A 17,296-nucleotide genomic window follows, 5' to 3' on the forward strand; every position below is an offset into this window, starting at 1 on the left:
CAAATCGTCTCTTTAAATGGGCAGTTTAAATTGTAAATTTCTCCTTCGAGTTGTACTTTAGCCATTGATTTTAGTTTGGATAAAATATCTGATATCAATATCCACAGCCCCGTTAAAAACATCAAGCAAACTACGACTGAAGATGAAAAGCTATTCCATTGCAGTCATAAAACTTTTTAAAAGTCAGTTGTTGAAATTTTAAAACAGGAACCGTCAACTTTATTTTGTTTTAAATTCCTCCAAGATTCTGAACACCTGGCCTGGCAAGATTAATGTTAAAAGAGGAAGCGAGGGAAATTCCAGCGAGAGAGTGGAAAGTGGACTTATTAAACGATTCCCTAGTTTGAGAAACCTTTGATGTGGCTTATCGCCAAGGAAATTTCAAATCACATGACACTAAATAAATAAATAAAAATATTCTCCGAAAGAAGAAAGTGTTTCTTTTCTGTTCTTTATGTACAGAATCATATCAAGACTATGGTGTTAAAGGGACACTGTAAACATAAAGCTTGTTCTTTTTAAAGATTGATTTTTTTCTTACTTCTGTTATAGCACCTTAGATTATTCAAACGGAATGCATTTTTTCAAAAATCTAGGGACAAATTTTGTGGTCTTAACTCAGTTAAAAGTCTCATTAAAACCAGTGAGAGGGACCATAGGATTCTGTTCCTAATTTGTTTTTGCACCATTTATTCTACCAATTTGCTTTTTGTGGGTTTTTTTGTGTTTTTTTTAATATTATTATTATTGTTATTTCCTTTGCAATTCACACAGTTTAGGAGTAGCGTGGTCAGCTTCTCATTCTGTTACCATCAGTTTTGCTTTCTGGTCCTCATGAACGAGAGCAGTGTTGCTGGTTGAAGTCTTGGTACTGCAGAGAAATGTTTAAATTCCCCCCCATAAGCAACTGTATTGGTATTTAATTTTTAAAGGAATTATTTTTTTTCCTCACCTTTTGGCCTCAAACGTTGACAGTGTCTCTTTAAATGCAGAAGAAAAGTGTATTCTTGTTTTCCAGGTAGACTGTAAATGGAAACTAATCCCAGCATTGACGGATCCTAGGTTCATACTCAAGTGTTCTGTTTCCCCATTAGCATAACAGAGGGTTGCATGCTTAGCAAGTGGAGAAAAGGTCTCAAAGGGCCAAATTTCATCCTTGGATGCCACATGTGGATCCCATTGAAGATCATCAGAGCTGTCCGTGTAGCTCCAAGGGCTGAATTTGTGTCCTGAAGTTTGGCTGTCCCTACAGAGGTGCTGCCCCCCATTCACATAGACACCTCCCACACCGCATCCAGGCATAATGCAGAGTTAGTTCTCCCTGAGCACTAGACTATGGAGCCAACTCAGTGCTTCATGTCCCCAAGAGGGCAGAACTAGTGGGTTGAGGGGGTGGCCGAAATCCTGCCCCATCGCACCGTTGCTAACAACTGAAGGAAATGTACAGTCTGCTGCCCACAGGCAGAATGCTGAAGATCACCTACACTCCGCCACGACTACCTCCCCTGCTTCTCTTCCCTGCAGGGTTCCACATCGGTACAAGGGCACAACTAGGAATCAACAGTAGGTATCCAAACAGTAGCTTCCAAAGAGTTTACAGTGACACATCATCTAGGTCAAAGTGGGCTTTAACTAGCATGACTGAGGATTTGTTTCTTCATCGCAAGAGCTTGCAATGGAACATGGTAGGAAGCAAGGATGCTCTGATCCAGCATTGGCTGTTTGTCCAAAGAACAGCACCGCGCCGCCAATATTGGGTGGCGGATGATTAGCATGCTAATATGTATGAAACCAGGCAGAAAATGTTGCTAGGTGGCACTCAGAATTTGTGTTCTGCATGTTGCATAGTCTATAAAGATGATAGGCAAGTTGCTGACAGAATAATATTATAAGGTGATGTACTACATGCAGGTCATAAAGGATTTAGTTTTAGGGCTTCAGGCTAAAATCCCACTCCTGAAGTTTATTACCCAACGTTATTCCAGTAATGAGCTTTTTGATTTTTTTCTCCCTACCACTATTAAGATTTACTGAGGAACTGCCTAAATTCTCAGAACATATTTCCAAGGAACGACTATATAAAGCAAGGAAAGGGGACAGTTGGGAGCGGAGAGGGGAAGCAGTTTCTTGAGCCCTTCCAATACTAAATGTTGCGTGAAGCATCTTGCATGCTTTCGGGCACCGTAGAAATAAACCACAGCAACACTAATAATAATAAATACTAGGGTATTCTGCAGCATGGGCCATACTTCTCCATTTTCCAACAGTGTTTTGGACTATTCATTGTGTTTATATTGGCTGTACTAAGCTGGGCACCATGGGACCCTGGTCCATGACAGAGGGGTCGCAGGTGCTACAGTAATACAAATATATAATAATGATTATTATTCTATACACAAGGATCTCCCTAACTCTTCTTTTCACAGCCCCCAACTCAGGAAATCACTTAAGCATATGCTTAAGCACTATCCTCCTTCAAGAGATGCTTTTCTGAATTGGGGTGACCCCGATCATGCCTTTGTGATACTTCTTCCTTCTAGCATCATCCAAAATATGAGGTGCAGCAGTTCTGAGACAATTAGAAGCACATTTAAACAAGAGAAACCTAAACCTAAAGATGCCTCTCTAGGTTGTATAAAACACTAAAAAAAAAAGGGGAGGGGGGAGAACAAAATTGTAAAACCATAAAAAAGCTGCCAATTGGACAGCATGGGGAAAGCAGTTCAATCCCATGTTGGTTTGTTTTACTTTTTTCTTTTTCTTTAAGCTATTTCTTAAAATAATAAATGCACATGAAGTGTTAAATATGTATATACTGTATTTCAAAAAATTAAAAAAAAATTCAAACGAATGGGGCACAAGATTGTTCTATAAGTTGTGCTGGCTAATTTTTAGTTTGTATTCATAAGTGGTTTTTAAAAGCCTTTTTTAAAGTGTAATTTGCATGTTCTACTTTGATTGTATGTAAACATATTTTAGAGCAAAAAAATGTATTTGTATTTTATTGAATATAGAGGCAAGAGAAAAAAACCTTGTACATTGTTTGAAATGTTCTTTTTGTAACAGTTTTTATTCATGAAGCATTTTTGTACATTTAAAAATGGATATGGACTTGGTGTTATTTGAGGCTTAGGTACATCTGGCATGCTTTAATGTCATGCTCCTTCATGATCTTAGATGTTGGTTTTTAAACATTTTTTTCTAAAACAAAGCTCAGTCTTTTGGCTACCAAGTCTGGTTAGCACAGTGTAGAGCACTTAACTAAAAAAAAAAGAAAAAAAAAAGAAAATAAAAGAAAATAAAAGAAAAAAAGTAATCCTATTCATATGTTATTCATTGTGTGAAATTAAAGGAATTCAATTCAGTCTAACATGAGTTGTGAATTCTTTTGTCTTATTTTCCATCTGTTTCACATCACTGAGGAGTTTAATAGCTTTTGGATACCAATACCATGCACTCACAAGCCCTCTTTATGGTAATGGAGAAAAACATGCTTCAGTTCTCTTTTTTTTCCAGAACGTCCTTAAAAGTGTAAAAAAAAAAAAGAGAGAGAGAGAGAGAGAGAAAGAAAGAAAGAAAAAGCAAAAAAGAAATGTCACATGTTATGGGCCTCATTTTCCAAAGTGCCTTCAGAATTTGTGTCTGGAGAGCTAGGCCTGTGACTCCTGGGGCACAAACACCCACTGACCCAGATCGTGTCCCCTAGAAAAATGCATGGGCAGAAATCTCTGCACACCTACCACATGGAAACATGGATCATCTACCTTCACATCATGGTATCCCTTGCTCTAGAAACCATGGAGTCCTCTCCTGGTGGCCCATGACCTTTGCTGAAGGAAGAGAGCGACTCAGATCGGGGGGAGGAGTGGGTAGCACAGGGATGGGTGACAGGAGGATGCATTTCCTCCCATTCTGGCCCCTCACTTTCTGTCCTCGGGGCTCCCAATGACCAGGTTGAACTTCTAGTGCATCCCATTAAGATGCACTGCCAGCAAGGTGTGGAAAGTTGCCTGCTGGCCAGCATGAATGACCCTGGCCTCCCAAAGTTTCCACATCCTCTCTGCTGATCATCGGGGCACCACCAGCTTTGTGGGTGGCTGCACAGCCTTTTGCATGGAGAGCAAATCCATTCCCCCCGATAGGCTAATGTATTGAGAGCTTCGCTTTGGGTTCCCCACAGAGATTCCTTCCCCCAAAGCAGCTGCCTGTGGGTTTTCCAAGGGGAGAGAGTGGCGCTGGACTTATCTGCACAAATGAGCTTCCAGTTCCTCCACCACCCCACAAATTGCACTCAAGAGTCAATGGAAGTTCTATAAGCAGCGTGACTAGATGCTCATGACCCTGTCTTTTTTTGATGGGTGCAAGCAAACATGCACACAATGTAAGGCCAATCCCACTGTCATTGAATCAATGGCAAGACACCCATTGACCTTAGTGGAAACAAGGACAAGACCCTTCAGAGTACCAAGATATTGCAGTGATTAGCATTTTTAGCGAACAGCTTCATGTTAAAAACATATATGTTTGGCCCTATGTGTACAATTAGAGGACTACATCAACACGGAGCTAAAATTTAAGCCAGGAACTACTATTTACAAGGAAGTATAGAAACCATGGTGTGAAAATAAAACCCATTACACAACACCTTTGGAGAGAACTGAGAATCTGCATGACTAAGATTTGGTAGTGATGTACTAAATGACCTCTAGGTCTTTCTTTTATGTGACCTGTGAGAATAACTGGTATGACAAAATAACACGAGATGTTAGAGGTTGATTTTTTAGGCTTATACTAGAAAGCGTTAATATATTAGTGATGCTTAGAAACACGAAGGTTCGATGAGAAATTTTTGATTAATCATTTTTTCTTGAAAAATGCCAGTTCAAAACTGAAACCATTTCCAAAACAGGGAACAAGGTCAGTTTTGACAAATCTCCCAATTTGAAAGTAAGGAATTTTTTTAAAGTGTTTAAAAAGTTAAACATTTTCAATATGAAAAATTCCAATTTTCCAGTCCAAAATGACTTTTTAAAAAAATATTAAGCCAATTGTACTGAAAGAAAAAGTTGAAATCTAAATGAAACATTTTGCTTGACCTGACCTGATTTTTCCCCCCAGTTTTTTAATTCACAATTTTTTTTTAGATTAATGATTTTGTCCCCATTTGGGATGGTCAGTATTTTTTAATTCTCTAAAATATTTGATGGAGAGGAGAACCATTTCCTGCCCATCTATAGCTATTACAGAGATGGCTCTACAAATTCCTACATTAGACTAGAGTAGTTAACAGACTAAGGGTGAAAGCTGGCCCTGCTGAAACCTGTGGGAGTGTGAGAGGGTATACAAACCCCACACAGGGCAACAAAGGGTTAAGGAGATGCTCTGGGCTCAGCCAGCCCTTCCCCCCTGCCCCCACCCCCACCACACACACACCTGTAAGAGATTCCCAGACTGGAGGAGCAGTTAAAAGGGGCAGAGCAGCTCATTTGTGGGCAGACCAGGGAAGAGAAAGGACATTTACCTTGCAGCTCCTGAGGGAAAGCAGGATCTCTCCTATCAAGGTCCCTCCCAGAGGGAAGCGGGACCTGCTTCTGATACACCCTGAGAGGGAGGCATTTCCCCCTCTCAAATACTCAGTTTGTTTGTGTTAATTTCCCTTGTTTTGTTCATGGACTATCCCAGAAGGAGAGAGACTTGGAACTGACCTGAGCTGGCATGAGAGGAAAGAAGGAGAGTGCCACCATGCCATACCTGGCCGTGAAGAGGTGTCAAGCAGTGAACTGACCCCCTCTACATTTTCTGGTTACAGACTGTGAACTTTGGACACTGGAGAAGTTGTAGGAAATGGCCAAGGAGGGCAGTCTTAAGGTTCTCCTTTGTGTCAGACCCTTTTGTAGGCCACACAAGGCCCTGGGCTTGAGCCCAGTGGAGTACAAGGGCCTGAGCTCCCCTACCACACTCCCATAGGGCCTAATCCTGACCACTAGGCAATGTTCCCCACAACAGACGATGATTGCATGGAGTTTTGACATTGACGTCTGTGGAGACCAGATTACACCCCAGGACTTTGGTCTCACCTGTACTACTGAGATACACTGTCATTTAGGACCAAATCCTTAGCTTGTGCAAACTCCATTGATTTCAATACCAGTTTGCAGCCATTGAAGAGCTGCCCCTTAATCTTTCTGTGCTTTGTTTCCCCCATTTGTCAAACAATGTTTTGTGAAAAATGTTTTGAGACCCTCCGATGACTTATGCTATAGAAGTACAAAGTATTGTTGTCACTTTGAGGCCAGTAAGAGACAGCCTACTATTTAAAGAATATAGAGTTTTGCTAGAAGACAGAAGACAACAAATAATATGTTCTGAAACCATATTACTCCAGTAAAGTCAATGAGGCTACTAAAATGAAATCAGAATTGGGCAACTGGCGAGTGGCAGGGTTCTAGCAAGCAAGTATGGAGGCAGGTTCTTAGGGAATGAAAGGTACATTAGAGGTTGAGGACATTTGTTCATTGTTCTGGAACCTATTGTGAGTCTTACAAATTTTGAGGGCTCGATTGTGCAAATGGCACAAAGCCCTATGTAGTGGGAAGCGTGGAACCGCATCAACACTCATACCATTTGTGCCCCAGGAAACACAACTCCCTTCGTTGTTTGGTGCTCAGAAGGTAGGTGAATTCTGTAGCAGCCACTTGGCCAGCATGGATTTGTCCTTTATTGTGCTGGCCTTGGTCTATGGACCATTGCATTGTGGGATGGCCCTGATGCCTTTCTGGCCCTTTACAGGTGATTTGCTCTATAAGGGTTGAGAAATCCCTGATCAACTGTTTTGACTGGCCTTTGGGTGACCTATGCAAGCATTTTGTGGCAGGTGAGGGAGGAGACTTCTGGTGTGCCCCCACACGCATCCATGTGATGGACGATTCCAATCTGGCTTTTAAAGCTTAGCTATATATAATGGTTGAAATCCTTACTCCATTGAAGACAATGGGAGATTTGCCACTGACTTCACTGGGGCCAAGATTTCACCCAATGCTTCTGTACTGTTATTTGTGTACTCAAATGTCTCTTACAGTTCTGCCTTTCCCTGTTATGATCTTTGTGTACCAAAACTATACCTATTTCAAGCAGACAAATGATGAACAAACCCCAAACTGCTGACAAGGTAAAGGCAGGAAAGGTAAAGGCAGGTGAGACAGAGAGAACATTTTTATTGGGGGGGGTGGGAGGTAATTTTGTGATCATGGCAGGAACGCAATTTGAAAAGGGATTAAAAGTGAGCTCTGAAGGAAGCCAGTGATGATGATCTGGCAGAGCGGCACAAAGAAAAGCACTCTGTTTTCAAGAAGGCAGCAAAAAAAGCACATTTGAAGAGGAAGCACTGGTAGAAATGAGCTCAGAGACACGAAAGGACATTTGGCGGAGGGAGGGAGAGATGGAGAGAAACTGAAGGGTATGAAGATGTAGGTCATGGAGAAAGCATAAAAAATGAGGGTTGCATCAGGGAGAGGAGGAGGCAGCTTGCTCACTTAGGAGGATTTTATCACTTGTTTTCCAAGCTGACACATAACCCATTATTTATTCTCATTAAACAGCCCCAGTCTTAATGTAGAGCAGTTAATGATCATTAGTCCACAACCATCTCTCTTTAAACTGCTTATTTATATTTCTTTTAAAGTAATTAATCTTTCCAAGTTGAAGTATTGACACTTACCGGTGTCCCACAATCCTGGTCAATGATCAGCATGTGATGATGATGTAGGTGTGGTAACAAAGTTTGCTGTTGTGCCAAACCCTCCTTACAGCCAGCACCTACAACGGGCGCATCCTCTGCTGGTGTAAACTGTCATAGCTCCATTGAAATCAACAGAGCTTTCACATTTTACCCCAGCTGAGCATCTTCCCCATGGGAGCTAGGACAACTTATATCAGTTGAGGCTCCACCCTGCAGGTGTTATGGGGTCTGCTGGAGTTGCCACGTTCTCATCTTTTTTATTTTATTCTTACACCTTTTTATTTCAAATGAAAACAAACTGATACATCAAGACACAGGTTAGGTCTTCCAAATGGCCATCTCACAGAGTGGTTTGGCCCATTTCTGCTCCCAATGACTTCCGTGGAGCTCTAGTCTTTCTGTTTGCCTTGGTTTACCATTTGTCATGCTTGCTGACTCTGCAGGAGTGTCAATTAACATTGGTAAAGGGTTGGGAGATCCTTGTATCAAAGGTGCGCTCTAAGAGCTCATTTTTATTATGGCGTTCACAACAGGATGTTCTGTCTTGGTTTGCCATTTTCTTAATTTTTTTAACCATGAAAAATGAGACTGTGTAGTATACACAGCATAGTGGAAATGAGTCTTAAAACCAGAATAAGATGTTTTTATTTCCTTCGTTTATTGCCGCCAGATGCTGCCACTACCCCCATCCTTCATTGCCTCAAAAATAACATGCAATGAAATCCTTTCTCTGCTAAACTACCTCTCAATAGTTTTCGAACATTGGTATTCATTCCCCTAGGGTTGGATTTTTTAAAGTCTCACTTTCAAAGAGACTTTGCTCCTGTCTCCCTTAGGTGCATTTGATAATCCCACCCATAAGCACTTGGATGGGGGTTATATTGGTCCAGGAGAATGTCTTTGTGACATTCCTGTCACTGGACTCATCAGGTTTAATGGCATTGAGATTCAGAGCACAGATGGAGCAAGGATGTTGTGGTTGAAGCAGAGAAAGAGGAGGGGGAAACCCCAACTTTGTTCCATCTGACTTAGATTCAGATGCTGAGAAAATCATTACAAAGTACATTGTGCATAATGACCTGATGCAGTGACAGAATGTTCAATTTTCTCATTAGACTCCTAGAAGTGTATGTGTGTGAGAGCGGCAGGCACATAAATCTCATACCCTTTCCCAGTCTCAGCCAACCTGTGTATCTGCCTCTGTTCCAGGAAATGGTAGCTTTGAAAGACCATATCAAAAGAGTACATTGTGTTTCCTGCACATCCTGCTTTATTGGAGGTTAATTCCTTCTGACGCATGCAGTCTGTTGCTGCCAATTAAGTCAAATGTATTTTACGCTTTACTCTTCTGTTGCCTTAAAGGCTCTTGTTGGAAAATATTTAATAAATAAAACTTGCCAAACATTGTTAAATGATATGGTGTGATGATTTGGAATAAGCATCCAGAGTTTCCTAAATGGGGCGGGTCAGAAGGGGGGTTCTGGAACCAGCCCCAGCAGTTTAATATCCAGCTGACAACCCCACTGTTTATCTCTTGCTAGGGGATCTTTGTAACAGCAGAAACCTAGACTTCAGTTTGTGCAAGGCATGGGAAGTTTTGTCTCATGAAATGAAATAACAGGCAGAACAAGAAAAACCACTTCTTCGCCTTAGAAGAGTGGGTCTGATTTGCCACCTTATGCAAAATGCTATCAGATCACTATGGGGATCAAATCACTTTGCAATTGGTGTAAACCAATGTACATGGAAGAAGATGGTGGATAATAATCATCTCCAGTATTTTCAGGCCCTTGCTGCTCTTCACCATCTGAAACATGGTTCTTGGGATCCTGTACCTCATAGAGGATTCAATTTTGCCCATTAAAATTGTAAGTATTGATGGTGGCACTTGGGAAAATGACAATGGCTTATATTTTATTATCTATTATAATATAGTATATATTATACCATATACTGTATATTATACAAACACAAGACAAGCTTACAATCTAAATAGACAAGATGGGCCCAGGATGGAAGAGGAAACAGCCAGAGAGAGGTAAAGTGGCTTAGCAGAGGTTACACAGCAGGTCAACGGGAAGAGCTGGGCCTACTGTCTACTGACTCTAGGTCATACTATGTCCCCACTAGCTCCTATTTTAGTGTCATATTTTATCATAGAGTAATTTGCTCATGTAAGTCCCAGGGCTAGAAGATCTAGAGATGATGGTGCTCTTTGATCCCTCCGTTTGGGCGTAGAGGAAAAACTAGCTCTAGCCAGCTTCATTTACTTGAATTATAGTGTATTTTACCCATAATTGCACTCACTGAGTTTACTAAGGGCTAAATTCTGACTTCCAGAGTGCTTGGTTCAGGGTGAAAAACCCTGTCTGCAGAGGGGGAAATCAGATGTTAACATCTGTTTCTGCCTGCAAATCCACGGAGAGACCATTCCATGGACCTTTCTGGGGCAGGACCTACTGCAGCTAGGGCCTGCATAAATGTGGGTAAGCTTCCTGACCCAAACATGGCAGATACACATTCTCTAACCTCCATGCAGATTATTATGTGTATGGGTTAGGATGAGGGTTTCCAACATGAATACAACTTTCTAAAATGCACTAGGTTACACATGGACTAAATGCTGGTGAGGTATTACTGTTTCATCAGCATTAGTTTGGGATGGTCTCATCAACAAGGCCAAAGTCAATTTTGAAATCTGAAGAAATTCCCTTGGGAAAACTGATCAGTAATGCCCCGGCCTTTGTTTTTATAGAGTGGCATCCTTTATTTGGAAAGGGAGGGTGTGGCCAATCAGTAGATGGGTTTCTGACACGGTCAGCAATACAGCTGCCTTTTTAAACCTTACTTATGAGCATCCCGAATACAATATCCAACAGATGCTGAAGGGTCATAAGGCAGCACTAAGGCAAGATCCTGCCAAAATAGGTAGAAGGGCCTATTGCCCATACAAAAAAAGGATATGATGGTAGTGGCGAGTTGGTTAGGCATAATACCTATTCTCATCTGTCGGTGCAACGGGAGGAGCATCTATTGTATCTGATTTCCAAACCCAATATTCTTTTCCAATAAAACTATATGTCATGAATTCTTGTTGGGTTCCTAATTGGTTCCCTTTCTCCTATGACGACGGCTTCAGGATGAACTCATATCGGAGGAACTCCTGTTACTTCATATGACTTGTCTAGAATTTAAGGAAGTGACTCATTCCTTCACTTAGGGTTGTCACTGTTTCCAGACACACACACACTATATGGAAATCTTTGGCCAAAGGCAGGATAAATCTGTTTTGGTATTCCCTTATTCTTTATCTGTCTAGGATGGATAGATTTTTAGAGTTTCAGTCAGCTGGGATTTTCTTTTCTTTTTTTACCTCCAACATTGGGCAACCTTTTAGGGTTAATTTACCAGACCTAAATAATAATATAATATATGGAGATATACCTGTCTCATAGAACTGGAAGGGACCCCAAAAGGTCATTGAGTCCAGCCCCCCGCCTTCACTAGCAGGATCAAGTACCGTCCCTCACAGATTATTTTGCCCCAGATCCCTGGGTTTAGCAGTCCAATGCTCAAACCACTGAGCTATCCCTCCACCTGCTCCATAACAATTGTTTAGTTTCCTTAGGTATTAAGTTGTTTGTCTATAAATAAGAGCAGTGGGTGGGAAAAGTGAAATGTTATGGACAATGACACAGGAAATTACAGGGCGAGTGTCCAGTTTAGTGTGTCATTGGGAAGATATCTCATAAAGAGGCCCAGACAGAAAGCCAACACAAGGCCTCTGAACCTCTGACATCTAACTTGACCCCTTGGCTTTCATAAGACTTGTGATGGCTACAAAGGGTTGAAGTTCACCCTAAGTGCAGAACAAAGAGAAATGTGCAGGAATTGTGGTGAATACCACTGATCATTCCGCCCCCAATCTGCAGGAAGTAGCACAATATCACCGGCCGTTAGGACTAAATCCCTTTCCTACCGAAGTCAGTAGCAAAACTTGCATTCACTTAAAAAAGATTTAGTCCTTGGGGCCCAACCCAGAGCACAGTGCCCAGTCCAAGCAACCTAGTTATGGAAAAGATGCACAGGAAGACTAAAGTAACTTCCACAACCTTAGATGTAGCCCCTCCCCATTCCTCCAATTCTGCCTGCCCCCCTGGAGAGGTCAGCCAATCAGAAAACAGAAACAACACCATGTGACTTAAATGACCATTGCAAAACTCAAATTGCATGTTCTAATATGGAATATGCTTTCTATAAGTAGTTTGCAAACAGTAGATAACTTGAATAGGTTTGTAAAAACTATTCATCAAGCCATTCTGAATCATGAAGACATTTGGAAAAATTGTGATGGGAACGCTGGAACGGAAAAAAAGGGCTGACTTTGTCAAACAAATTGTTTCCAATGCATAGCTGAACCAGCTCTACACACATTTATCTAAAGTCAGTGTGTTTAGCCTTACATGTCTGCACTGGAGATCACACCCAAAGGTCAGTCCCAAGTTAGTCTCAGAATTCCACGTAAATCAGTCAGTCACCATGCTGGGCTTCTTTCCAAAACCTCTCACTTCTCCAGGAGAAAACAAAACTTCACACTTTAGTTGTTTTCAGAGCTCTATTCTACTACACAGGCAGACTAGCCCTTCTAACTCCTAGCCCTGGTCATTGTGGCCATATCAGCTGTATCAATAGGCCAGTTGATCTCCTTAAAGAGACTCTCCAAGTGGAGTGCCCAGTGAATTGCCACCTGTCATCGGCTGGCTGGCGAGCATCTACCTCTGAATTTCAAAGTGCACCCCACCAGAATGAAGGCGCCTTTCTTGCTGATCTCACATCTGTAAGGCAGCCACATGGAGTATTACCCTCTGACCTTCCTTAAACATTGTGAACTTGACATGGCAGCAAGAGCAGATGCTGTCATATTGTAGTATTATAACCTATCATTTAAACCAGATTCTGTACCAGATGACTGGAGGATAGTTAGTATAACTCCAATTTTAAAAAGGCTCCAGAGGCAATCCTGGCAATTACAGGCCCGTGAGCCTAACTTCAGTACCGGGCAAATTGGTTGAAACTATAGTAAAGAACAGAATTATCAGACACCTAGATGAACATGATTTGTTGGGGAAGAGTCAGCATGGTTTTTGTAAAGGGAAATCATGCCTCACCAATCTACTAGACTTCTTTGAGGGACCAACAAGCATGTGGATAAAGGTGATCTAATGGACACAGTGTATTTAGATTTTCAGAAAGCCTTTGACAAGGTCTCTCATCAAAGGCTCTTAAGGAAAGTAAGCAGTCATGGGATAAGAAGGAAGGTCCTCTCATGGATCAGTAACTGGTTAAAAGATAGGAAACAAAGGATAGGAATAAATTGTCAGTTTTCAGAATGGATACAGGTAAATAGTGGTGTCTGTACTGGGACCAGTATTGTTCAATATAGTCATAAATGATCTGTAAAATGGGATAAACAGTGAGGTGGCAAAATTTGGAAACTACTCAAGATAGTAAAGTCCAAAGCTGACTGCAAAGCGTTACACAGGGATCTCACAAAACTGAGTGACTGGCAACAAAATGCCAGATGAAATTCAATGCTGATAAATGCAAATTATTGCACATTGGGAAACATAATCTCAACTATACATATAAAATGATGGGGTCTAAATTAGCTGTTACCACTCAAGAGAGAAATCTTGGAGTCATTGTGGATAGTTCTCTGAAAACACCCACTCTATGTGCAGCAGCAGTCAAAAAACCAAACAGAATGTTAGCAATCATTGGGAAAGGGATAGATAACAAGAAAGAAAATATCATATTGCCTCTATATAAATCCATGGTACACCCACATTGTGAATACTGCATGCAGCTCTGGTTCCCCCCTTATCAAAAAAGATATATTGGAATTGTGAAAGGTACATAAAAGGGCAACAAAAATTATTAGGGGTATGGAATAACTAATATTTGAGGAGAGGTGAAGAGGACTGGGACTTTTCAGATTGGAAACGAGATAACTAAGGGAGTAGCAGGTATGACAGAGATCTATAAAATCGTGGCCGGAGTAGAGAAAGTAGATAAGGAAGTGTTATTTACTCCATCTCATAACACAAGAACTAGGGGTCACCAAATGCAACGAATAGGCAGCAGGTTCAAAACAAACAAAAAGACGTATTTCTTCACACAACACACAGTCAACCTGTGGAACTCTTTGCTGGAGGATGGTGTGAAGGCCACGACTATAACAGGGTCCAAGTTCATGGAGAATAGGTCCATCAATGATTCCACCTGTTATTTGCAGGACGATTACTATGAGGTCACATTTTCCTATAGTCTGCATTATGCTCTCACTGTACATTATTAGATTCTGCCTGCTTTTTGTAAAGAGTGTACTCTAGTCCAAGTCAGCCGGAGGTATCGCATTGAAGGAGGCCAGTATCCAGCTGAAATTGCACAGGTTATTTCCCTAGTAATGCTCTTGCATGCATGGAAGTTGGAATTGTTCATTGTTGCTTTCCTGCCTGACAGCCTGAACCAGCTATGGCCTCAGATTCAAGAAGAGAGTCAGGATGTTACCATCGCAGTCTTGCACAAGTCTGACTGAATCTTTCTGAGATCTTCCTCTGCTCTTGCAGACACTGCTAACATGGTTCAACTTGCCACATGCCTTGTGTGACAATTAGGGTTCAGACATGCCAAATGAAGAACAGGGGACTGAACCACAAAGATTAAGCAATTGAATCAATTGGTCGTATACAATGTTATTGTGTATAAATATATGTTGAGTAAAGTTTCTATGAACATTAGTAACATTCTGAACTTTATGGTCATTATGAGATACGTCTGCAGACTGTGGTTATGAATTTATATATATATATATATATATATATATATATATATATATATATATATATATATATAAAACTGGGTTCAGAAAGTTTTACTGCCACCTCACAGTAGGGCAATGCTCAGCCAGGCAGGGAGGGCCTGCCTCTCCAACCAGACCAGACTAGTTCCAAGCACCTAGCATTGTACAACCCAGGGAAAGACAAATGATGGGCCATTAGGCTTAAGGGAAAAACAATTTGAGACATTCCTACTAGAATTTCCTCACCCTAAATAACCATGTGTAGTGGGTTGATTACCCGCTCTTGCCCTGAGGGGTTTAAAAAACAGCCTGGCAGGGCTTGAAAGCTGCAGCTCTAAAACCTGGGCTGATTGGGGAAGTGGCTGCAGCTGGGCCACACCCTAATCAGGCCACAGCTGGCCTGTATAAAAAGGCCAGGGAAGCCAGCAGCAAACAGTCTCCCTCTGCCTGTAGAGGAAGAAGGGCCTGGCTGCAGGGACCTGAGCAGAGTACCTGAGTGGTGCAGGGCTGGGGAAAGGCAGAGGAGCTGGGGAGCTCCAGCCTGGAAAGCCCCAGGCTGTGGCCTAGCAGAAGGCCAACAGGTACTGGGGGTTGCAGAGGGTAGCCCAGGGGTAGGCCAAGGCAGCAGGTCCAAACTCCTTTGCCTATGATGAGTGGCTGATACTGCAGTCTGCCTCAGTGAATGGGGGCTAGATGGAGACTAGGCAGTAGCCAAAACTGAGGCAAAGTGGGGATAGTGGGTTGGGGGTTCCCCAGGGAGACCCAGATTGGTGGGGTTAAAGGGCACTGGGGTCCAGGGAGGGACATGGGGGGGCAAGAGGATAGATGGATCACTGGCCTGCAGAGGGCACTCCTAGCTGGCAGTGAGCTAATTCCTGAGGACAACCAGCAGGAGGCGCTGCAGGGATGAGTCCGCTCATCTACACCAGGAGTCATCATGCCAGGAGGTGGGGATGCTAAGGGAGAAAAAAACCTTTCCAAAAGAGTCTTGAAACTGAAGTCCCCACCAGAGCTGAGGGAAAGTTCTGAAGGTGGGGGGGGGCATCTGTGAAGGTTGGATCCCCTCTTGGGCTAGGAGACATGCCAGGAAACTGCTCAAAGGCAAAAGGGGACTTGTAGTGGAAAAGGGAATTTCACTAATATAGAAGTGTAAAGCCTGAAGTTGCATACAGGTTACACTGAAAATTAATATAACCATGCATTTGCTTTTCCTTACTATTTCATTTTTGAATCTGACTTTTCTATTAATTAAATGCTGTGTTTATTTTTACCCTTTGCAGGTCTTTGGAAAATAAACTGTGTGGAGTGTGTGTACCAAAGTGAACTGATAACTGGAGGTGGGGTGGGGGAGCAGGTTTCACTCCTTCAGGGGTGATGAACCAGATGGGAAAAGTCTGAGTGTCTGGTAGTTAAGAACGTGGGCTAGAGGAATTTGGGGGAGATTCAGGACCAGAGGAGCTATTAGGATCATTTTGTAAGGAGCAAGTAACGAGGCTGGTGGAAGACAGGGTGAGACCTTTATGCTTGTGGGCTGGCTACTGGTGTCAGGGCTCTGAGCCATAGTAGCATAGGTTGAAGGCACCTGACCTTGCAAGGCAAGCAGTGACAGAACTCGTACTGTTCTGGGTGATCCCCACAACAGTACACCTTGCAATGCTGTGCTAGTGTGGGGCACTTCTCTATTAGCCACTCATGCTGCCTCTCACAGTGAGCACATATCTGTGGGTATAGAACCGTGACCATCTGCTCTCTTTTGCTGTTGTCTCACTGCATGTATTGCTGGTGGTGCTGTGTCTCCTAGGGTTTTCATCCTTTTTCTTGACGCTTTCGCTGCATGCCCTGTGTCTAAGCATCTGTGTAATGTGAGATTGCCTTCCTGGAGCAGCTGCTTCTGCAAGTGGTGATTTCAAGTGCTGAGTCCCGAATTACGGAGTCCGTTCAGTCCCCAGAATCATACATAGCAGGCAGTGTGTGGTGAAGCAGTAGTATAGGGAACCTTCCCTTCCCTTGAGATTGGTCACTAGTTAACACCCTGTGTTGCTCCACAGTTTTGTTCTGCTTTGAGGAGAAATGGGTTCCCAACAGCTCCTAGTCTGCTGTGAGGCTTGAGGCAGTGCTGAGCTTCTGAATGAGCAGATCTCTCTGCCTCATTCCCCAATAAGGCAAAATAATAGTTTTACTTTCCTGCTGTTGTCACCCTCCTGCGTGGCCAGGTCTTTGTACGGCTCAAACTTTTCCTTCCACCACATCCACGCCTGGGCTAGGTCTGTACCTGGAAATACCAGGTCTCTGGAGGGCTTTAGACCACATGCCACGGCTCATGCTGCCAGCCGCTGCACTGCAGAAAACTCACAGCTCAGGCACTGCCCCCATGTTTCCTTTGCAAAGAGTGAAGCCAAATGCAGATTGATTTGAACAAGTGGCTGAGTTGCTTCCAGCCTAACTCCCTGTGTTTCCTAGTGCCCTGTCAATAACAGTCCTTCCAGAGAACATGGGGCCCTGTAACTCTGAGTTCCACTGATCATGATGCAACACCCACCATCCAGAAGAGAATACCACTTGCCAGTCACCGCCAGTGGGATCTACACTGACACCAACTCTAACAAGAAAGTGTGGTTCTTTACCATACTGTAACTGTTTGAGATGTTGTTGTCAGTGCGGATCATATGATCCGTCCTCCAACCACACTTTTCAAA

This window comes from Mauremys reevesii, linkage group 6, assembly GCF_016161935.1.
Source record: "Mauremys reevesii isolate NIE-2019 linkage group 6, ASM1616193v1, whole genome shotgun sequence".
Classification (NCBI taxonomy): Eukaryota; Metazoa; Chordata; order Testudines; family Geoemydidae; genus Mauremys; species Mauremys reevesii.